The 24,036-nt window shown below is 37.5% G+C and overlaps 1 pseudogene; it reads left to right on the forward strand.

Moving 5' to 3' along the window:
* LOC124508743 (nuclear receptor coactivator 7-like) overlaps positions 1 to 23,578 on the forward strand; it is a 62,599-nt pseudogene extending 39,021 nt beyond the window's left edge.
* Positions 23,579 to 24,036: the final 458 nt, after the last annotated feature.

Consider the following 24,036-nt stretch of genomic DNA (forward strand, 5'->3'; position numbering starts at 1 on the left):
TTTGAGTACATTTTTAAATGGCCCAATGTGTGGATTCAAACTCAGGTTTTCTGCATATAGATACTCAAGTGTTCCATTGCTGCTCCTGAACAGTTCCCTTTCTCCACTCCATTGTCTTTGCATCTTTATGGAAAGTCAGTATATGTTGCCCTTGTAGATATGTGTCTATTTCTGAACTCTATTCCCATCCAGTGGTCTATTTGTATGCCCATGCACTGATCCCACACTAACTTGATCACGTCTCCTTCAGCTCAGGTCATGACAGTGTCACCGGGAAACCAAGTTGGTGCAGACCTGAGCCCAGGCTGCGTGGTTGCTTTCTGATCTCTTTCCTCCCCCCCCCTCCCCACAGGCCCGGATGCTGCTGGGTGCCCCCTTAGTATCAGGCAGCATCCTGGAGCCGCCCGGGCCCAAGGTGATTCCTGCAGAGGGAGGTCTCTCCAGCTCCTGGTCGCCACGACACCTGCAGTAGCACGCTGACACCCTCTGAGTCCTTGTCCATCAATAGCAGCTGGCCTGTGTCCCAGAGCTCTGCCACTTGCCCAGGAACTCAGGAGAAGCCTCCGCCCGGGCAACCCAGCGAACTTCCATTCAATTAGCAGCACCTCCACCTTCTACACCAAGAGGTGAGTCTTCCTTCTAAGTGTGCTCTTCTGTATGCGGTATCCCCCAGACTTGTAAGACCTTCTAGAGTTCTCTCTTCGTGCCTTTTTTTAAAGTTTATTTATTTATTTAGAGAAAAACAGGCTGTCAGAGAGGGAGAGAGAGAGAGAGAGAGAGAAGAGAGCGAGAGCGAGAGCAAGAGCGAGAGAGAGAGAGAGAGAGAGAGAATGCAAAGCAGCCTTACACCATCAGTACATAGCCCGATGCGGGGCTTGAATGCACAAACTGTGAGATCATGACCTGAGCTGAAATCAAGAGCTGGACACTTAACCAATTGAACCCACCCAGGCGCCCCTCTGTCTCCAAGTTTTGGCTTCCCCTCCTATGGTTGCTTTATATTAATATTCTTTATATTTTCTTTATATTATATAAATAATATATATTACTATATATATAAAATTACTTGTATTAAAATCCTCTTTACCTTGTGGTTTCTGTCTCCAGATTGGATACAGACTGATCCAAGCTTTTCCTATCCTTCTATTTTTATCCAATATTTGCCTTTATATTTGCAGCACATCACTTGCATTCATTGTATAGTCAGGTCTTGCATTTTTGTAATTGACAAATTTGGGGGTGTTTAGACCACTTACATTTAATATGACTAGTGATATTATCAGGTTTAAATCTGCCTTCTTGTTACTTATTTAATATCAGTTTTCCTTGTTCTTCCTTACCTTTTTTTCTTTTTTTGACTATTTTTAATGAGCTGAGTATTTTTAAATTATCCCACATTATCTCATTTGTTGGTTTATTAACTAGCTATAACTTTTTTGTTTTTTTTTTTATTTTGTTTTAGTGTTGCTTTGGGTTTTAGAATATCCACATTTAACTCATCACAGTCTATCATTACATGACAATGTATGATTTCAGGCACAGACAATAAGCTTAAACAGTAGATTTCCATCCCTCCCCTATCCAGCTTTGTGCTATTTTGTGACACATCTCACTACTTTTACGTTTTTACAAACCTTAGTCTACATGGTTAGTATGTTTGCTTAAATAATAAGTCACCTTTCAAAAATTTAAACAATAAGGAATATTTAATAGCTTTGTATCCATAGTTACCATTGCAGGGAGTCTGCATTCCTTTGTGTAGATTCAGATTTCCATGTGGTGTGATTTTTCTTCTTCCTGAAGACCCAGCTTTTACTTTCCTTATAGTGCAGATTTATTAGATATGGAGTCTTCTGGATTTTGTCTGTCTGAAAGTATTTTGCCTTTGCTCTTTGAGAGATTTTTCACTGAATATGGCATTCTATAATATAGAATTCATTGAGCATAGAATTTAAAGAGATGATCTCACTGTCTTCCCACTTTCTCTCTGATAAAATATCCACTGTCAACCTTATTTTGTTTTGTTTTTTGTTTTTCCAATTTCCCTTTAAGATCATCTCTTAATCTTTGGTTTTAACTAATTCAGTTATGCAGATGTATTTAGTATTCCTCATGTTTATGAAGTTTGACTCCTTTGAACTACTTGGATTTGTGAGTTTATAATTTTAATCAAATTTGGAAAAAAATAAGCCTTTTTTTTCCAAATATATTTTTTTCTGTCTTGCTTTCCTCCTTTGAGAACTCCAATTACACGTGTATTAGACTTCTTATTTTTTTTAAGTTTATTTATTTATCTTATCTCTCTCCGTCTCTCTGTCTTTCTCTCTCCCTCTCTCTGGGAGAGAGAATTCCAAGAATACTCCACACTTTCAATATGGAGCCCAATGTGGTGCTCAAACTCACAAACCATGAGCTCATAATCTGAGCTGAAACCAAGAGTTGTATGCTTAACTGACTGAGCCACCCAGGCATCAGTATTAAGCTTCTTGAGGTTGATCTCACAAGTAATGGATATTGTCTGTTCATATATTCTTTCCTCTCTCTGTTATTCATTTTAGATACGATGCATTGTTATATCTTTAAATTCCTTAACCTTCTTCTGCAGTATCTAGTCTGTCATTAATCTCATCCAGTGTATCGTTCATCTTAGACACTACAGTTTTCATCGCTGGAAATTCAATTTGAGTCTCTTTTATATTTTCTTTGTCTACATTTTATGAGCATGTAGGATACAGCTATAATATTGTCAGTGTTCTTACATTGTGATTCTAACAGATGGGAGTTCTGGGTTGGGTTTCATCGATTATGCTCCTGTTCAAGTCACGTTTTCTTGCTTCTTTACATACATATCTGACCCATATCGATGCAAGACTTTGTGAACTTTACCCTCGTAGAGACTAGATCTCCTTGAATTCCTCGAAATATTATTGAGTGTAGTTCTGGGCTTCCATTTACTTGGAAAGAGTTTGATACTTTCATGTTTCCTTTAACATGGGAACCATGGGAACCAGAGCAGTTTTTGGTTTAGAGCTAATCGTTTCCCACTAATGAGTCAGTACACTTCTCTGTACTCTATGGATGCCTTGTAAATAAGAGTTTTCTGGTCTCTCTGGTAGGAGGAAGCACTGTTGTCAGCCTTGCAAGAGCTCCTAATCCTGTTCTTTCTAATCACGTTGAGTGATCCTTTCCACGGCTGCAGGGAGTTTCTTCACATACAGATGCTGATCAGACCTGTGCTGATGCTTTATGGGAAGCCTCGGAGTTCTCTCTGCACATCTCTCCCCTGTGTCCTGTGAATTTTCTCTGCTTTGGTCTCTCCTGACTCTCAGTTCTGTCTGCTCAAACAAGGGAGTGTGCCCAGCTCTGTCTGGGTTTTTCCTCCCAGAGCCATGGTCTTCTCACTCCTTCAAGGCAGTAAAACAGGACAATTATAGGGCTCAACTTACCTGTTTCCTGTCCTTCCGTGTGTTCAGTTTCAATTGCTGCCATAATAAATTAGTATAAACTAAGAGACTTAAAGCAAAACTACTTCTTTTCCACAGTTCTGTAGATCAGATGTCCAGACTTAGTGTGGCTCAGCTGATTCTCTGCCTACAGTCTCACAAGGCTGCATTAAAGATTCTGGAAACACTGAATTCCCTTCTCGAGGCTCCAGAGTACAACCTGTTATTTGGCCTAGTCATTTATTGCTGGCAGAATTCATTTTCATGTGGCTGTAGGACACGGGCTTTTCTCAGTTTCTAGATAACTGCTCATATATCCCGGCCAGTATCAACTTCAAAGCCAAGTTTGGTGTGTCAAGACCTTCCAGGCTTCTCCTGTCTGTGATCTCGCCTCTGGCCTCATCTCCTGCCTCTTCTCTTCTTTTGCAGCCGCACTCTTATTGACTCTTCTGCCTTCCTCTTCCGTGATTACTTTGGGATCCCCTTGATGGCCCAGGATGACCGCTCTGTCTCCAAGTCAGCTGATTGGTAACCATAATGCAATTCACAGAGTTCCTTCACAGCAGGGCTTGCTTACATCATCTGAATGGATATCCAGAGGGTGGTATTCTCAGAGCGTCCTCCTTAGAATTCTGGCTATTGCAGTTAGAATCACTGACGTGTTTTGGTCTGATATCCAGTGCCTTGAAAATCATTGTGTTTTAAAATTGAGCTGGTGTTTTGTTTGTTGCAGATGGGTTTGAAAATCTATATCCTGCTACTCCATTTTGGACAGAAGGTAATAATATCAATGTTCAAGCTTTCAGTGTTTCTCTTACCTCTGCCTCTCCACGAGGCTGTCTATGTGCTACTATAATAGGTAGACAAGGGGCTGTTGGCATGACAGAGGGACCTTGTTTTGTTCTTGAACTTCTACTTATTTCTAACACACAGCACCTGGGTGAGTCTGATCCCTGCCATCTTGGTGCCTGTGAATACACAGCTGGGCTTATTGATTGGGCTGCCATCATAACACCTGCCATGAAGTGCACCTGGGTGGCTCAGTCAGATAAACATCTGACTCTTGATTTCAGCTCAAGTCATGATCTCAGAGTTCATGAATTTGAGCCCCACCTTATCGGGCTCTGCACTGATGGTGTGGAGCCTGCTTAGAATTCTCCCTCTGTCCCTGTCCTGCTCTCTCTCTCTCTCTCTCTCTCCTCTCTCAAAATAAATAAACATTAAAAAAATAACATCTACAGTGGAAATCCATAGGCCTGGCCCTCAACTCTAATGCAGAATTAGCCACACACTCTGTTTTCTATGTCCTAATCCTGGTTTTCTGCTGGAGAGCAGTAACTCAGAATAGACACAAGCCCCATCCCTCTTCTCCCACCACAGAATTCTACAATTCTACCACTCCACTTGGAAGAAGAAACTTCTGGCTATCCTGAAAGCCACACAATGGCTATGGATAATCAAGATGGCTACCTTAGAAAATCTATACTTGAACTTCACTTTCCCAGTGCTGGGCTTAGTTCCTACATTATTTTTCTAGAACATCAGATTGCAGGGTTTCTCTTGGATGCTTGCAACCTGCCCCAGACAACATCTGCAGAAGACGGACACACTCAGATCTTGGGTTTATGGTGTCATGTTCCTAGTCTGTGGGTGCTGTCTTCAGAATTCTTCACCTTTCCCACCAGTCCTAAAATCTTCCCTTGCTCCTAACCTGAACAGAGAAAGAAGACTTTCTGCTTTGTCCTGAGTAGATTTCCTGGAAAAGTCTTTTTTCTCTAATACTTCTTAATGATAATTTAGGTTTGCTAGGCTTTTATTCTGATGTGGAAAGAGAAACCAAAATAAAAATATGCTGGTTAACTTATTTTTATTATTATTTTTTGTTTATTTTTGAGAGAGACAGGGACAGAGAGTGAGTGGTAGAGGGGCAGAGAGAGAGAGGGAGACATAGAACCCGAAGCAGGCTCCAAGCTCCGAGCTGTCAACACAGAGCCCAACGTGAGGCTCAAACTCATGAACCATGAGATCATGACCTGAGCAGAAGTCAGACTCTTAACCGACTGAGCCACCCAGGTGACCCAAAAGTATGTTGATTAATTTCAAATGCATTTAGTAGAATGTCACAAAATAAAATATATAAAATTATAAAGTCACATGTCAGCAGATCGATGCCTTTCTGTCCTCTCAAAAAATATCTAAGGCAGTTCTGCAAGTAAATCAAGGCTTGTAAACTAAATACAAACAATGGCTAAAATGTCAGAAAGTTCATGGAAATAAAGGGGCACAGGGGATAAGTTGACCTGTTCCATCCTGAATTACCGATTTGAGACAGCAATAGAAAGGAGAGAAAATAAGGAGCCCCCGGGGGCAGAGGTTTCTGGCAGAGAGTTTTCAGAGGAAAGTGTAGAGATCAGAGAAGTAGGCTCCAAAGCAGCTATTATGGTCATTTAGAAGACAAATGAATGAAAACAATTATTTTTTTAAGTCAAACAAAGTACACTCTCATTGTATCATGGATACAGTTCCCTAAATGTTTCTATACTTTTCAACACTTCTTGGGAATGTAACCTTGTCACAGATGAATTACAACATAGGAGCAGGAACCCAATGTTATTTTGATTATGTATTTATAGCTAGATCTAGTTGATAGTATTAACATAAGGTTAGCTATCTTCCCTCCAAAGAGGCTCCACTGGAATGCATGTGAATTTTTAAAATTCCATTTATTCAAAATAATTAATATGAATTTACCAAAATCTAATACATATACATACATACATACATACATACATGCATACACATTAAATAATTTCAGGTCACACATAAAAAGAGAAATGGAAAATAGCAGTAAACTAAAGGGGAGAAATTCCTAGCACACAGCAATAGTGTGGTGCTTTATTCTAACTGAATGGAGCCAGGTGAACAATCTAAAGAATGGTGTCATGACCAAATTGATCCACATTGAAGAAAAGAGAAATTTATTAGAGCTCAGGGAGGTCGATGCTAGACTTTATATTCTTCCCTATTTTTTAATTCCAAAGCCAGCAAAGGGGGATTTAGAAGCAGGCATCTTGGAGACTTTTTCCCTCCTATTATCAGTGGAGTATGGTTAATCCCTTAGAACAACACAAACAAGTTTGAAAGAACTACTTGGTTTTCTAACTCTTTCTGTGACGGTAGACATTCTATTGTCTATTGGCAAAAGTCTTTAATAACATTTATCTTTTGACCTTTTATCCATTTGCCCTTTGAGTTTCTTTGCACCAGCCCTGTGAATCCATGTGCTACGGAACAATCTAGTAGGTATTTTCTCTGTAAATCAAAGCCACCGCGAAGCAGCTTGCCTCTCTACAAGACTGTACTTTTTCTGCAAGCTTCTACAGACAACAGGCAAGTGTAAAGATGTAAGTGTGCATTGTAGAGTCAGGGTATTTCTTCTTCATTATTTCCCTTTTTAGTCACTTATATTTGAAGAACATCCACATCATCTCAGAACACAGAGCTGTGTATCGAATCACTAGGTATGCAATTTAAATTTATGCTCAAGAAGGTGGAAGAAATTTACTCTTTCACTTAACTAACAAGCAAATTTGAAAGAGACTGTATTAAGTGGAATGAGCATAAACTGTTAATATGTTCGTCTTTTTCTTTTTATTATTCTGTCAAAAGGATAGAAAAAACCCAGATGCAGTACTGGCTTATTTCCAAACTCTGTCATCAGATTAGTATTCAACTTAATGTTCAGGGGTTTAGCCATTATAATTAATCATCCCCTAAGTGCAGAAAGATACTTAATACTCTGTCCCTACTCATTATTTAGATTTTTAGTTCTGTAGTGAAGGGCCTCAGAAAAAGATTAATTAAGTCAAACACTTTGGGGTTATTCTTCCATCATTGTGCAGAGGATTTACATACATAACTGGCATTAGTTTTGGTGAATATTCCTCCCATAATTCCCTAGAATATCAATGAAACCAATGACTGCCTAAGTGAGTTTGTCTAGCAACAAAATACACGTCCGAATTACCCTAATGAGTGTTTCTGATATTCTGCTTTTATTATTTACCTTTTTTTTTGTACTGAAGTAATAACCAAACAGTTTTCACAATTAAGGCAGAATTTCATTTTAGGAACACTGAGAACATATTTTAGCTTGGAAAATGACTAACTCTATAACCAACTTACTTCCATATATCGCTGAATCTCAATTTGCTCAGCTAAAAAAAAAATGATGGGCTAAAATTATAATCTCTAAAATTGTTTGTAATTTAAAAATACCATATTTTGCTATGTAACGTATTTAGATCTAAAATGAACCTTATATATTAGAAATTCAGAAATCAGGAATTTGTTACTTGGCATGAAACAAACAGATTACCGATTTTAATTTTGCAAGCGCAGATTGCAAAAACGTAAAATCTATCCTTCCACGCGAAAAGGCAAATCTTTTGTCAATGTTTCATTTTCCATTTATGAAACGTAGCCTTACATTGAAATGACACAGAGACCATCTCACCAAGAAGGGAAGGATCCATGCTATGATTTGAGACCTCAAATTTTCAAAGCAAACTTGAGAAAGAAGAACAAAGCTGGGAATATCACACTTTCTGATTTCAAATATATTAAAAAGCTGTAGTAATTAAAACAGTATAGCACTGACATAAAAACAGATACATAGATCAATGGAAGAGAATAGACGGCCCAGAAATAAACTTCACATATAGTGATCAATTCACATAATATCAATTATTTTCAACTAAAGTGCCAAGAATACTCAATGGGAAAAGGATAGTCTCTTCAACAAACGATGTACAGAAAATTGGATATCCACATGCAAAATAATGAAATTAGACCTTTGTCTTACACCATACACAAAAATAAACTGAAAGTGGGTCAAAGACCTAAAGATAACTAGAACTTAAACTGTAAAACTATTAGGAAAAAACATAGGGGGAAAAGCTTCATGACATTGGTGTTAGCAAGGACTTCTTGGATGTGGCATCAAAGGAAAAGCAAAAGTAGACCAAAGGGATCACATCAAACAAACAAAGAAAAACTTGTGCACAGCACAGGAAATAATCAACAAGTTGAAAAAAACAACATAGGATTGGAAAAATATTTGTAAACCATATATCTGCTAAGCAGTTAATTTGCACAATATATAAGGAATCCTACAGTAGCAAATAAAGAACTCTGTTAAAATGGGTAGAAGACTTGAATAGACATTTCTCTAACACAGATATACACATAGCCAAAGGTATATGAAAAGATGCTCAACATCACTAATCCACAGAGAAATGTTCAATGAGATATCACTTCATAGCCAACAGCTGTGGCAATTTTCCAAAATCCAAAATATGTATATGTATGTTATACATATACATATATGTATAAATCTGTATATGTATATTTATCTATACCTGATATATATATAAATATATATATAATATATATATAACATAAATATATATATAAAAATATATATCTTATATATTATATATATAATATATATATTTGCTATATATATAACAAATATATATACATATATATAACATTGTTATATATATAACTATATATATATAATATATATACATATATTAGAGATATATATATATATATATCAGAAGGAGGATGTTGAAAAATTAGAACTCATGTGCATTGTTGGTGGGACTGCAAAATGGTGCAGCCACCATTTAGAATATATATATATATAGTGTAGAGGTCACTCAAAAATTAAAAACAGATCTAGCATATGATCCAGAAATCCCACTTGTGGGTATATATCCAAAATAATTGAAATCAGTTCCAAAGAGATATCTTCACTATGATGCTTATTACTCCCACGCAAATAATGCTGTAATAAACATGGAAATGCAGATATCTCTTTGACATTCTGATTTCAATTCTTGTATATGTGTATGTGTGTGTACAAATATGTGTATATTTTATTATGTATAAATATATATTATATATTTATTATATATACATTTTATTATATATTATATGTATTTATATGCACATGTATATATGCATATAATCACATTTGTACACATATGCACACACGCACACTGGAATATTATTTGGCCTTTGAAAAGACAGAAATCCTGTCCTATGCAACAGCAGGGACAAATCTGGAGGACATTATGTGAAGTAAAATAAGCCAGTTACAAAATGGTAAGTATTGCATGGTCCCACTTACAAGGGATATCTAAAACAGTCAACCTCATAGAAAGAGAGCAAAATGGCGGTTGTCAGGAGAGGAGAAGTGGGGAGTAGTTCACTGCATGTAAAGTTTCAATTATGTGGGATGAATAAATTCTATTGATCTGCTCCATGACAGTTGCCGTTGTCTTGTGTACTGGGAAATGCGTTCAGAGGGTCGATCTTGTGTTAACTATCCTTACCACAATAAAAAAACAAAAACAAAAAAAAAACTCACAAATAAGAGAGGCACAAACAGCTTAACTAACATTCTAACATTCTAGTTCTGTATTCCTAATGTTTCTCTGTTACAATATTATTTTTTTCAATGTAGTTCTTCATCCAGAATAGTAATTCTCCTTATACTCTAGGACTTATATCAAGTCACTCAAGGAAACAAAATCAGTCTTCAAAACTCATACCATAAGAGAAGCTGACACTCGCATATATTTCTCCTTCTATACCTTTATTCACCTCTATGGACACCATTTATCAAAGCATAAAACATACATGGGATTGAAAATGTTTAGATTTTACAGCTGTGTCTGTATTTTCAACCGGATGCATGCCTTTTTTTAAGCTTCTAAAGGGAATTCCAGCTATGGTTCACTCTTGAGTTGTTAAATCAAAAATCAAAATATAAATCAACATTATGTTAAATATGTTAACTTTTAAACTGTACATAGATGAAATAAAATGTTATTTTTATTTGTCTTCAACTCAAACTTGTATTTTTTAATGTTTATTTATACTGAGAGAGAGAGAGAACGGGGAGGGAGTAGAGAAAGAGGGAGAGAGAGAATCCGAAGCCGACTTTGTGCTGTCAGTGCAGAGTCCGATGAGGGGCTCGAACTATGAACTGTGAAATCATAACCTGAGCTGAAAGAAATCAAGAGTTCGATGCTTAACTGAATGAGCCACGCAGGCACTCCTCAATTCAATTTTTTAAATGTTAGGTTCTTAATCCACCCTAGTCTGTCTAGAAACATCACTTTTGCCTATATCACTAAAGATCCTGGATAACTCTCTCAAATGGAGTTTTTCCCAAGTAGAAAATCACGGTTAAGGAACTTATTAGACAAACTGCAGATATGGGTGGTTATGTACTTAGTGTATATTTTTCTTTCCCTTTTTTTAAAATTTATTTTTAACATTTATTTATTTTTGAGAGACAGAGAGAGACAGAGAACAAACGGGAGGGGCAGAGAGAGAGGGAGACACAGAATCCGAAGCAGTCTCCAGGCTCTGAGCTGTCAGCACAGAGCCTGATGTGGGGCTCGAACTCATAAGCCAGGAGATCATGACCTGAGCCAAAGTCAGACACCTAACCAACTGAGCCAGCCAGGGGCCCCAAATGTGCATATTTTTCTACTTACCTCCAGCGTAAGCATTTGGATGCTGTGACCAAATGTTACATTTCTTAGATCTTCTACTGCAGGAGTTGGCCAACGTTTTTTTAGTACGGGGATCAATAATTAATATTTCCATATCATCTCTGCCGCAATAACTGTTTCTGCCATTTTAGAGCAAAAGCACTACAGACCACATACATTAACAAGTGAATGTGGCCATGTTCCAGTCAAGTTTTATCTACAAAAGGAAGTCACTTTGGTCTGTGAACAATTGTTTATTGATTCTTTCTTATGAGCATACAGTAATTCATGACAGAAATGGACTTAACCACAAAATCAGCATAAAGTCTTTTATTTAAAAATCTTAAATATTTATTTATATTTCAAGGAGAGAGAAACAAAGCGTGAATAGGGAAGGGCAGAGAGAGAGAGAGAGAGAGAGATAGGGAGACACAGAATCCGAAGCGGGCTTCAGGTTCCAAACGGTCAGCAGGACTTGAACTCTCGAGCCGTGAGATCGCGACCTGAGCCGAAGTCAGACACCCAAACGACTGAGACACCCAGGCGCCCTGAAAATCAGCATAAGGTCTTACTTGCGTTTTGACATTTTTTTCTGCAACATTGTTTTTCTACCTTGTTATCGTTGATATTCTAAGCTGTACTATTGGCATTTAAAGCCATGCAGACCCTGTCAACAAAATTTTATATATAAGCTAATGTCTGTCATACAAAAACACAAACCTGTAGGATAAAAACCCAGAAAGCCTATGGTAGTAGCAGAATCTTGGAGCGCAATACTTCCATTTTGTTTGTTTCCATTTTCCCAAACTACTCTTATCTATATTACGTTTCATTTGATAACAAAAATCCTCATTTTAATAATACAATAGATGAGATTGTACTACATGGATCAGTTATGCATGAAAGTTAATACAGATATTCATGGCTCGTTACTCGGAAAACAAACCTTAAAAATATGCAAAAGAATAAGAAAAATACCGGTTGTGTTCAAAAATGATGCACCGTGCAATTATTTTAGCTGATCTCGTTCCAGTCTGTGGTATCATATCTCAATAATCCTAGGACTTTAATCATTTTTATCAGTTGAAAACTTGTTCCGATTTTCAGCATGCCTGCAACACTATTTGAAGATATTTGTAAGATCACACAGTAGCCTGTGCTTCTGGGTCCTTAATTCTACAGCTTGAAAGGTATTTTTATTGTTTTTATTGTGCAAAACAGCCTCTATGGAATACTGATTTCGCCTTCATTTATGAATCATTTGGTTAGATCAATTGGAACTCAAAAAGTTACATCAGAAAATATTACTGTAAAATAATATAAACAATAAGCTGAAATACATTTTTAAATGTTTTTCTATACCATTGTAGTTTTCAGTGTATTAGAGATATAATTATGTAGTGAGGAGTCTGTGCTTTGAAAAAAAATATATCTACATGTTCTTATTTTTATTTTTGGATGTTTACTCGTATATGTACGCCATCGTTTCAAAATATTTGTACTGGATATTGATTGCTTGCTTGGAATTCAAATTTTTAGGAAGAATGTCATAAGGAAACTTCCTGATTCTAAGAAAAGCATCTCTTTCTTTAATAGAAGGAGGATGGGTCTACGTTATCTCTTTTCATTCTCCGAGATTTTTTTTTTCAGGACGCTAGAAAATAAATCCGGGAATTAACATAATCTACTACCTATGGTCATTTCAGCACTTGAGCCTTACGTAAGAATTCAACCTGTGTGGATTTCAATGGCAAAATGAATTATAAGAATATAGCAATACGAATTTGATTAGCACAAAAGGGTTGAAATATTACTGAGAATCCGGATGCTTCTCTCACTTTACCTCTTGCCTGTGTTTGTTTTTCCTCCTGCATGTGTCTCCAGCCACTGCCTTCTCCTTGTTCACTGGCAATCTGAGATCTCTTCTGTTTGTTGTTTAAATGATAAACGTGGTTACCAAGAGGGACCGTGTTTACCTGTCCTCAGTTTCAGCCGCTCAGAAGGATACTGATTCAGAAGCTCAGGTACACATGCAGATGATCTCAGCTTGTGTCACTTCTGTACTAATCAGCTGTAGACTGTGTGGGGACGTGACAAAGGTCGCCTGCTTCTCATATACACATGGATCAAGGAAGGTGGCTAGTCACCAGATACGGTGCGTGGCAAAAGAATGGTTTGTGCAAACAGATAAAAACAAAACAGAAGAAATGACAGGTGTTCCCTCATACAGCATGCATTCTTTAAAAAAACAAAAACAAAAAAAGACATTTTAAATCTTTGAAAACTCGGGGCGCCTGGGTGGCGCCGTCGGTTAAGCGTCCGACTTCAGCCAGGTCACGATCTCGTGGTCCGGGAGTTCGAGCCCCGCGTCAGGCTCTGGGCTGATGGCTCAGAGCCTGGAGCCTGTTTCCCATTCTGTGTCTCCCTCTCTCTTTGCCCCTTCCCCGTTCATGCTCTGTCTCTCTCCCAAAAATAAGTAAACGTTGAAAAAAAAATTAAATCTTTGAAAACTCAAAAACAAAAATATAAGTTAAAAACCATAATTGCCTCCTGGAAGTACATCTCGATAGCTTATGTATTGGGTAAAGAAACAGCCTGTTTCACCATAGAATTTACTGAGGAATTCCATGACGACCTTTGCAGACTCCTGAAAAATGATGGTATAGCTTTTCTCATCTGACTTTCTAGTGTTATGGATGATGTTACTGCATTTCTGAGCATGAGAAAACGTCTTTTCATTTCTGTGCGAAATCTCGTTTGTTAATAATACACATTTCTTTTAGTAACCAAGTAGATATTTTTGTCATTGTTTTACTCACGTTTCTGTAATCATGTGTGCAAGTCGGGTTACTGTTTCCTTCATCTCAGATCAGTGACAGGAGAGTATTTCCTAAAGGATTTCACTGGGATATCGGACTCCTTGGGTCCGAGGTCGGTTTTAGTCATCTTATGTAATCGCATTTGTTTCAGATAAACAGCTCCGCTCCTGCCCCGCTTTTCTCACTTTGCTTTCGAGGTACCATTTTCACCTGTTTTCCTCTGGCTTTACGGCCCCTTCTTCCTCCATCCCCTGGTAACCTAGTTCCATCAGACACGGGATGTGGCTCCTGGGTTCTCATGTTTCTCTGCACTCGTCTTTGGTAAGACCACCCAGACTTTTGGTGTCGGCTCATTTAGATGTAGAAAATTCCAGAATTTGTGTGTCCCACCTGGTCCTTCCTTATGAACTGCCCACTATATCTAAGACATCTGCTAGTATATAATGACAGTATATATTTTCTCTTTTCTTTAATCCCTCTGTATCTCCCTGAGGAATAGTGATGCTGAGCAATTTTTCAAATACCTGTTGGGCATTTGTATATCTTCGCTGAGAAAATGTCTACTTGTGCGCTTTGCCTATTTAACTGAGTTATTTTCCCCCCTTGAGTTGTAGGAGTTCCTTGCGTGATTTGAATATTAACCCCTTATTGGATGTATGCTTTAGAATAGTTTCTCTCATTCCACTGGTTGTCTCTTCGTTAATTGTTTCCTTGGCTGTGCAGATGCTTCTTAGTTTAATGTAATCATATTTGTCTACTTTTTGCGTTTATTGCCTGTATTTTTGGGGTCATGGCCAAAAAAACCATTGACCTGACCAACGTTAAGACGAATCAACACGTTTTCCCCTGTGTTGTCTTCTAGTGGCTTTTTGGTTTTGATCCAACAGGGATGGCTCACATTTCCATTTCTTGTGTTATTCCATTGATTAAACTTTCAGACAATGATAAGCAATAATGCCAATGACAGGAATATTGACTTCCTCCTGGTATGTCACAGACAAGGAAATAGAGGGACAGACAGCTGAATTAGTTTTTCATGACCACACTGCCTGTTTGTCACCAGCCAAGAATGAAATCTTGCTTACTGAGCTCCAAACTGCTCTAACTGTAACAAACTCTTTTTTTCCTTCTTTTGTACAATGCGCTTCTTGTAACGGGTTACAGACTATGAAACTCACAAGAATTCCTGTTTCATTTTCAAGAAAGAGTAAAGGAACTTTTGGTAAAATTATGTGACAGTTTCACATTTTCATATGATCGTGAACTTCCAAGCAAGTATAGAATTCCTCTCACGGTCGACGTGTACATTATCTCTGTTTATTTGGTTTAAGCTCCTATTTTTAAAATGAGACAAATAGTACCAAACATGTATCCCTTATGCAAGTAAGTGTTACAATCCTAGCTCCATTCTGCCTTTGAAATGTTATTTCAGATAAAAAAAAATAGATTATTATTTTGCAGGGAGCAATTACCCCCGTGAATGGCTTCTCTAACCCCGGTGAGCCTGCCTTACACAACGTGAGGAGGAAAATGAGAAAACTCACCATTTGAGCCAGTGAAGCTTCTATACAAACATCTTACTTACTGATGGTTAAGTTGTGGTTTTGATCTCATCGTTTCTTCCCATGTCAGATAAGACAATAAAACCTATTTTATTTTTGAGGCTTTAACATATCATGAAGACACGGACATCTATTTCATTTATAAGACAATATAATCTAGTTTTCATGATACTTTAAAAGTAAGTAAATTAAGTGGAAGTCAATATGATTAAGCACAAGTCCCAGCATAGTGGCTGACAAATGTTAGACTTCCAATAAATTTTAATTCCTTTATTTCCTTTCTTTTGAAACTTATACAAGATTTTTAAAAGAAGAAAATCATTTTTTTAAATCATTCTGTATCCTGAAAGGTAACAGATAGTTAAGATTTCCACTTGGCTGGAAGTTTTTGAAGATGGAGAATTGAACAAACTTATGTTTTCAGTTTGTATCTATAGGTCCAAAGAGCTTGGGAAGATTTACTTTCTAAATAGTTTTAATCTCTGATTGAGGAATACAAATCACAAGGAAGATGCAGAGGATAAACTGCCCTTTACTTCAAATCCCTCAAGCTCTCAGTAAGCACTGTTCTCAGGGGAAAATGTGGAATTATTCACGTGAAAATCGATTTGGTAACACCCGTGTGAGACTTTTTTTTTTCCAGAAAATAAGAGTCATATTTGAAAATATAAGTTAGGTTTTGAGCTCCAGGAAATTTGTTTATTTGTTTAATTGCTTTTTTATTGAAGTATAGATGACACACAGTTTTATATTCGTTTCTGATTTACAACATAGTGACTTGATAATTCTGTACATTACGCATTGCTCACGGCCACATGTATAGTGACCGTCACCATACAAAGTTATTAGAGTGTTACTGGCTACATTCCCTGTGCTGTGCTTTTCGTGCCCATGACTTATTTATTTTATAACTAGAAGTTTATACCTCTTAATCCCCTTCACCTGTTTTTTTCCAGCAAAGCAGTCACTATGGAAAACTACATGAAGGTTCCTCAAAACATTAACAATAGAAATACCATATGACCCAGTACTGTCACTGCTAGGTATATACCCAAGGAAAATAGAAGCACTAATTCAAAAATATATATAAACCTCTAGGTGTATCACAAGATTATTCACAATACCCAAGATATGGAAGCAACCTGAGTGTCCAAAGATGAATGGATAAAGAAGATGTGTGTGTGTGTGTGTGTGTGTGTGTGTGTGTGCATGTGAGTCTATAATGGAATTTTACTCAGGAAAAATGTTTTAAACCACTTTATGAAAATATTTAGCTAAAAGCTTGTTATATTTATTACTAGAACTCTTGTGTTGAATGCCACATGAATTACTTTACATATATATATATATGTATGTATACACACACACACACACACACACACACACACACATACTAAGTATATATATCATATGAGTAAAAAGAAACCGTAAGTGAGTTTGTAAATTGCCATATACTGTGCCAGAAATTATGGAGTGTACAAATTACTGTAGTAGAACCAAAATTACTTTTCATAAAACTGGGCACATTTTGAAATAGATCCTATTAATTAGTTAAACCAAACAAACAATTAGCTAGATGCACAGAGCTGTGTTTTACATTTTAATCATATATCCTATTTGACTGCATTAACTACTAAATTAAGTTAAAAATGGATAGTTCAGAACACTATGAAGATGTTGCAGTCCTCGATAACTTGCTCAGGAGACTATGAGCCTGTATGGCCACAGGCTGTGGGGTGTCCTTGTAAAGGTTCAGAGGAAGGCCTCAGTGAGATAACGCATCTCACTAATGGTCTGGCTTCAGGAGACGTCAAATATAACCAAGTAGAAAATAAGGCATTAGAGCTACATTGACAGTTAAAAATCGTTTCCAGCAGGTAAAGATTTCCTGGGCAGAGTATTTATCATAGTGTTTACTGCCACTCAAAGACGATCGTTTACTTCTTAGTTTATCACCAGTTAAGAAATGTAGAAATGGTTTGTAAATATTTGACATCTGGTAACATTCTTAATGAAATCCATACATAAACTTGAGTGTTCAAGAAAAACATGGGTTTAGTTTTTTTAAATTGCAAAAAAAAAAAAAAAAACAAACATTCCTATCTCATCACTACAGGTGTTTGTTTTCAGTTTGCTAAGATATTTTCTTTTTTCTATTTGTCACTGGGATAGGAGGGGTGACTGGGAATTTTCTGTCTTAAAGAAAAAAAAAGGACACCATTCTACAGTAAAATCAAACCAGTGGAACAGCTCTGTGGTTCACTCTGATAATGAGGACAGACACGTCAATCTGATAACAATTATAAAGCGGAAAAGAGAATATATGAGGTAATTTGGTGATAAAGAATATGCTGTGTCATTTAGAATGTTTTGTGGAGATCAAGGTAAGTTTTCAATTATGAGGGGTTAGTGTATGTGTTTGAGTATGTGTACAAACTTTTACAGAAGGATATGAAGATTTAAGTTTCAGAAAATAAGGCATCTAAAATATAGATGCTTATAAGAGACTCTTAAACACTGAGAACAAACTGAGGGTTGATGGGGGGTGGGAGGGAGGGGAGGGTGGGTGATGGGTATTGAGGAGGGCACCTGTCGGGATGAGTACTGGGTGTTGTATGGAAACCAATTTGACAATAAACTTCATATATTGAAAAAATAAATAAGTAAAATATAGATGCTTATTCTCTTTTGTTAAATTAAGAAATATGTATTTTTAATTTTTTAATGTTTCTTTGTTTTTGAGAGAGACAGACAGAGCATGAATAGGGGGAGGGGCAGAGAGAGAGGGAGACACAGAATCTGAATCAGGCTCCAGGCTCTGAGCTGTCAGGACAAAGCCGGACGCGGGGCTCAAACTCACAAGCTGTGAGATCATGACCTGAGCGGAAGTCGGATGCTTAACTGACTGAGCCACCTAGGAGTCCCAAGAAATATGTATTTTTAAAGCACTCAAGCCCAAAATCCAAGCAGTTATACCAGTTAAAGCCTGAAGGCTGAGCTTTGTGCTCTCACCTTGAGGGCAGGTGAAGAGCTATGAAAACAGTGGCTGGAACCATGATAGCAAAACCAACACCCCACGGTGACACGACACGAAACCAGGAAATGAGAGGAGAGGGTACAAATGCCTGGCAACACAAGACTTGAATGGTACCAGCATCTCTTCAGGAGGAAAGAGGGACAAGCTGACACGTGATGGATGCGAGAAGTGGAGATGCCCCAACTTGCCACCAGGCGTGCGCTGGAACATGGGCAGGACAATTTGAAAAACTCTACTGAAACTATACGTATTTTTCTCGTATGCTAAATTGTGGCTAAATAGCGTGAGTCCATGATTTAAGATGATGTCACGTGAACGATCTGATGTCTATGAAGTCTGCAAAATCCCTCTACAACAGAACCCTACATCAAGGAGAGACTATCTGAAAGAAAACCTAAATTTATTAGAAGAGGAACAACAGGGGCAAAAGCAGGAGTTGGGTGTGTTTAATATAAACAAAGGACACTACTAGAAGATTTCAAATGGTAAGGGACCATAACATTAAAGAACTGATGGAAATTATAGGGAAGGCGTTAGAGTCATGAGCCTAGAAAAACTCTTCGACTGCACTCCTTCTTCCTCAAATGCCATGAAACGAATTTAATGTAGAGAAAGAGAAAGCACAACACAAATGATCACAATTAAATACCATGCGTTTCCTTTTTTTAAAAAGATATATTGACATAGAATAATGACCGTCTAGGAAATGGAAGCCCTCCAATGGAAGAACAGATGTTCCAAACAAGCTAAAATAAATTAGGAAAATGATAGAAGATAGAAAACAATACCATAAGCCCAAAATAAAAACTCAGAAAGGAGATGGTAACATATGGAAAAAGGATATGAAATAAACAAATAACAATATTAACTGGGCACACAGATAATTTCTTTAGAGTAAAAAAAATTAAGCAAAAGGAGATAAGCCTTTTAAAATCAAAATGAAATAAAGAAAGAGCTAAAAGGGATCCAACTGAAAGTGACTGGTATAGAATGGATGTAGGGACTGTCCAATAGACCTATAAAAAATGACCTCAAACAAAAACCAATGCAAAAAAACAAAAGTGATTTCTCAAGAAGTTCTCAAAAGCAATCTCATCGATCAGCAAAACCACTCAGCTGTCATGTAGTTCACCAATATTCTACCCACATCTAAGACACCCTTACAAAAAGGTGTCACGTAAAATTTAAAAAAAGAATATTAGTTGTTTATTTTTTTTTAGATATTTCAGGGTATTGTAGTTGAAATACATCACCTTTTCCTCAAGAAGAATCCTGGGGAATCTTTCTTTTTGCTTCTTAAAATCCTTAACTCTTCCATGAAATGGGTTTCCAGCTACTGGTGATTCTTTCACCATGATTCTGGCATATGTAGTCTTTGATTTTTTTTTTCCCCAAACAAACCTGTCTTCTTCCAGCACATTCTGGGGAATCATTGACTCAGTAAGGACAGCATTGAGTTTCCCTCCGTGTTGGTCACACTGCAGTGAAAAAAAAAAATAGTCTTCCATCCTTTGTGAGTCTCTTGCCTACTGCTGATGTGCTCTCATTTTTAACTCTCTCTGTAAATATTTGTGTCTTTCCAAGCATGATGATTTCCTCAGACGTGTCTGAGATAGCCAGCTACGGGCGGCCAAAGCTACTGCTACTTGGAACACTCCACAGTATGAGAAAGAGCCCAGGTTTTGGTTTCAAAAACACTTGGGCTTAAACCTCATCTCTGGCTCATGCTAAACATATAACTTAAGTAAGGAACTTAATCTTTCTAAGCCCCATTTCCTCAGCTATAAGAGGGCTTTAATGATATTTTACTCCATGGTTTATTGTGGGGATTAATGGGGCAGCATATGAAAGTGCTTTGTAAAGTAAGAGTGCCCACAGGTTTAAGGTTACAGGACCACAGAAAACGTCCACATCAAATTCAGTGTGTCTTGTATGGAATTCATCTAACAGTCATTCAAAAAGCATTTATGAGATGCCTGTGAGCCCCCGGGCCAGTGCTAGTGGCTGCACCGTCTCTGACAACCCCAGTACGTCTCCTCTCCCATCCTGAGACTCATAATTTTGCCCAGAATGCTTCATGCACCCATCTATGCATTTGCAAAATCTCAGTGTCACTTGGAGTCATTTCTTCTTCCTAATTGTCAATATCCAGTCAATGTCCTTCTGGCTTTCTGATGTTTGCTTCCTAAAGTTTCTGAATCTTCCAACATTTCCTTTCTTATACTTAGATCTGTTTAAGGAAACCAAAAATCTGGAACTTGGGCAATGTGCAATTATATTTGAAAATTGCCCCACTGTGTTCAAAATTAAACAAACATACTGTAAGTCTCTATTTTCGCCAAAAAGATGCTAGAGATTATAGAGTGACTTACTTCAATGTATTTAAGGAAAATAGGCAGTAGAACAAGCTTACAGTGCTTTTAAGGTCAAAAGTCTATGGCACAATGAGCTGGCTAAGAAGCCTATATTATATATATATATATATATGTATATATATATATATATATATAGACTGGGAACGTAAATAGCCACATTGCAAGAGGATAAACCAAACATTAATACAATTTTACATGATGAGCTAAAAGAGAATCCTTTATTTATTTATTTATTTATTTATTTATTTACATGCAGAAGGTGAAAACTGATTCAGGGAAAATAGAAGGAAATAGATACTTCACTTTTTCTTCACTGGTGCTTGACAGATATACCAAAGTTAAATAAGACTTCTCTGTGGCATAGAGCTTTCATGAGATTCAAAAACTGAGGAAGATGGGTGAGAAGAAGTTCTCTTTAAAATCAAGCAGAGTTGCCGGGGCGCCTGGGAGCTCAGTCCAGTAAGTGTCCGACTCTTGATTTTGGCTCAGGTCACCATCTCAAGGTTTGTGGGTTCGAGCCCGGCATTGGACTCTGCGCGGACAGTGCGGAGCCTCCTGGAGATTCTCGCTCCCCTCTCTCTCTTTCCCTCCCCTACACTCTCTCTGAAAATAAATAAATACACTAAAAATAATTGAACTGAGTTGTTAAACATCTCTTATCAGAACTTAGTGGAAAAAGAGAAATTAGTCTGGTCACACACACAAATGCACACATGCATGCTATCTTTTGCACTGGTGGACATAAACCATCCTAGAGATTCGTTGGGGGTGGATATAAAGACCATACTGCCTCCCACCTGCTTTCCCCTGAAGGGAATGAGTCCCAAAAGAACCGTTCAGAGATGGTTGGAATGGTTCCTACTAGCATGGTTCCCAGGGCATCTTCATTCTTTGTGTAGATCACATTCTGGAGTTAATAGGAGTGACAGGATTAATAACAATAACAATAACAACAACAATAATAACAATAACAATAATAATAATAACAATAACAATAATAATAATATTAAAACAGCAGCATCAGGAATAATCTACAGTTTTCCATTTAACGCAACAAAGTTGTTGAGTTCCCTCTGACTGAATAGTGGAAGTTTGCTTGATTCAAGCCACCTTGAAAAGGTCACAGTCTGGGAAAATATAAATTAACCACACTGACCTCTGGGAGTAATAGAGAAAGTCATCAAGAACTATAGCCAGCTAAGTAGCAGGCCTAGATAATTTCACAGCTTATTCTACCAATTATTTAAGAAATATAATAAAATGTAATTCATTTACTATGGCGAGTGAAGTATCTAGGAGTAAACATACCAAGAGATGTGATATATTTAAATAAAAATGCTTTAAAATCTCGCTCTTCCTGCCATGAAGAACTGAAACAGAAAAGAAAAAAAAAACAACAGAAAAAAATAAAAAATAAAAAAGGAGCTTTGTTGTTTAAAAAATGAAGTTAAGATTACATTGCCATCACAAATAGCTCAAAAACTTACTGAATAGATTGATACCCTTTTCTGAAGCCAGACCTTCCCAATCTCCAAGTGATGGCAGGTCATCTTGCTCTTCATGTGGGAAATGTCACTGTAGAAGGCAATGGAAACAATCTCTTCCATGGGTCAGTGACTTCAAAGATGTCAACAAGGAAAAAAAAAACAACAAAAACTAGCAGGATGGAGAGAGAACCATCGCTTTAAACTCCAAAACAACAAGGCCTTTGGAGAAGTCAACAAAATACACACCTAAAAAGCCCTCAGACCACTCGCTCTGTGTCAAGGAAGTTAAAGATGCTAGAATCTTCTGGGGGGGCAACCAATGGATCTGTAATGTGACTAAGTTCAGCAAGGAACCTTCTGACATTCGTGCTACATCTGAACTATAGCCAAAGAAAATTTCCTTTTAGGGGAAGATTTTAACTCCGTTGACTTGGAAGAAGTTTCTTCTCCAACTGATAGTGGAATGGACAAAAGAGACATCTCAACAGAGTGCCTTTCTCTTGACCCAGAAGAGCTAAGGAAGGCTAAGTCATAAACAATACTTCTGCTACAGAAATGTAGGTGGAGCCAGCCCTGAGCTTTTCCGGAACAGACAATAATGCTGAACTGAAGGGAGCCCTAGCTTTCGAAACCTGTGAAAAGCAAGATATAGTGCCAGACATGGACAAGTAGTTGGGTTCCCCAGAAATCCAAGTAGAAAACATTGAATGGACATGAATGTACATGGAAATCTAGATAAAGTTAAATTCATGGAATATTACCTTCATAAGAAGAAAGAAGGGTCACAGTTATAAAGTCGCAGAAGCCAGAATTAATGATGGCAAAAGTATTGAGCTAGTGGGGGCAGACATCACCCTTAGTAATTCTGTTTCCCAGGTAGGTGATTCATCAGCTGAAAGCAATAAAGAGCCAGGTAAAAGCTGGGTGAAAGAGTGTCCCTCCCATAGCAAATGGCCTTCTTCTGCCTACAGAAGCAAATAGGAATAGTGTCCAGACACCTGTTTAGAATCTCTTCTGGATCACAACTGCCAAGGTGCACAAATGGATAGTAAGTCTGAAATTCAGTTTTGGCTACCAGAAAGAATTCAGGTACCTACTGAAGATACACTTCTTTCAAAAGAAGAGAAAAGCAAGACTCCACCCACCTTTCTGTGCATTAAAGTAGGAAAGCCAATGGGAAAATTCCTTGTCACGCACACTGCAGCCATAGTCCAGCAGTATGGCAAACGAAGAAAGTAGACAGAGTATTGGTTTGCTGTTTCTCTGGAGAGCCTATGTTAACAGCTGTCTGAAATATAAGAAGGTATCCTGTACCCTGCTCCAGGAAGAGATGTGTAGTCTTGGGCTGCCCTGCTCTGGTCAGTGGAATAAGGAGTCAGAGAATCAAGTGGTGACGAATGAGAATTCCTAGAAATAGTGTGCCCTGGACTGAGATTCTTTATCCATTTGAAACATAAGTTCTTAATTTGAAAAATGAGTCATTGTGGGTACTAATTGATGAGATTCCAAATGAACAAACACTTAATGAACGCATACATCCTGGCATGTGCTGGGCCAGTTCTAGGTAAATAAGACTGGGACTCTGCCTGGAGAAGCTTATGAAATCTGATGAAACAGTTTCTACCACTTTCTTGAGACTTAACAGGATTGTATTTCATAGATTTGGGTAATGTTCTATGTAAAAAGAGCAGTCATCTTATTGTTCTTAATACTAAGAGATTATTTCCTAATTTAGAAAA

This window comes from Lynx rufus, unplaced genomic scaffold, assembly GCF_022079265.1.
Source record: "Lynx rufus isolate CCGP_SWC_20201006 ecotype Redwood Valley unplaced genomic scaffold, mLynRuf1.p SCAF_1, whole genome shotgun sequence".
Classification (NCBI taxonomy): Eukaryota; Metazoa; Chordata; class Mammalia; order Carnivora; family Felidae; genus Lynx; species Lynx rufus.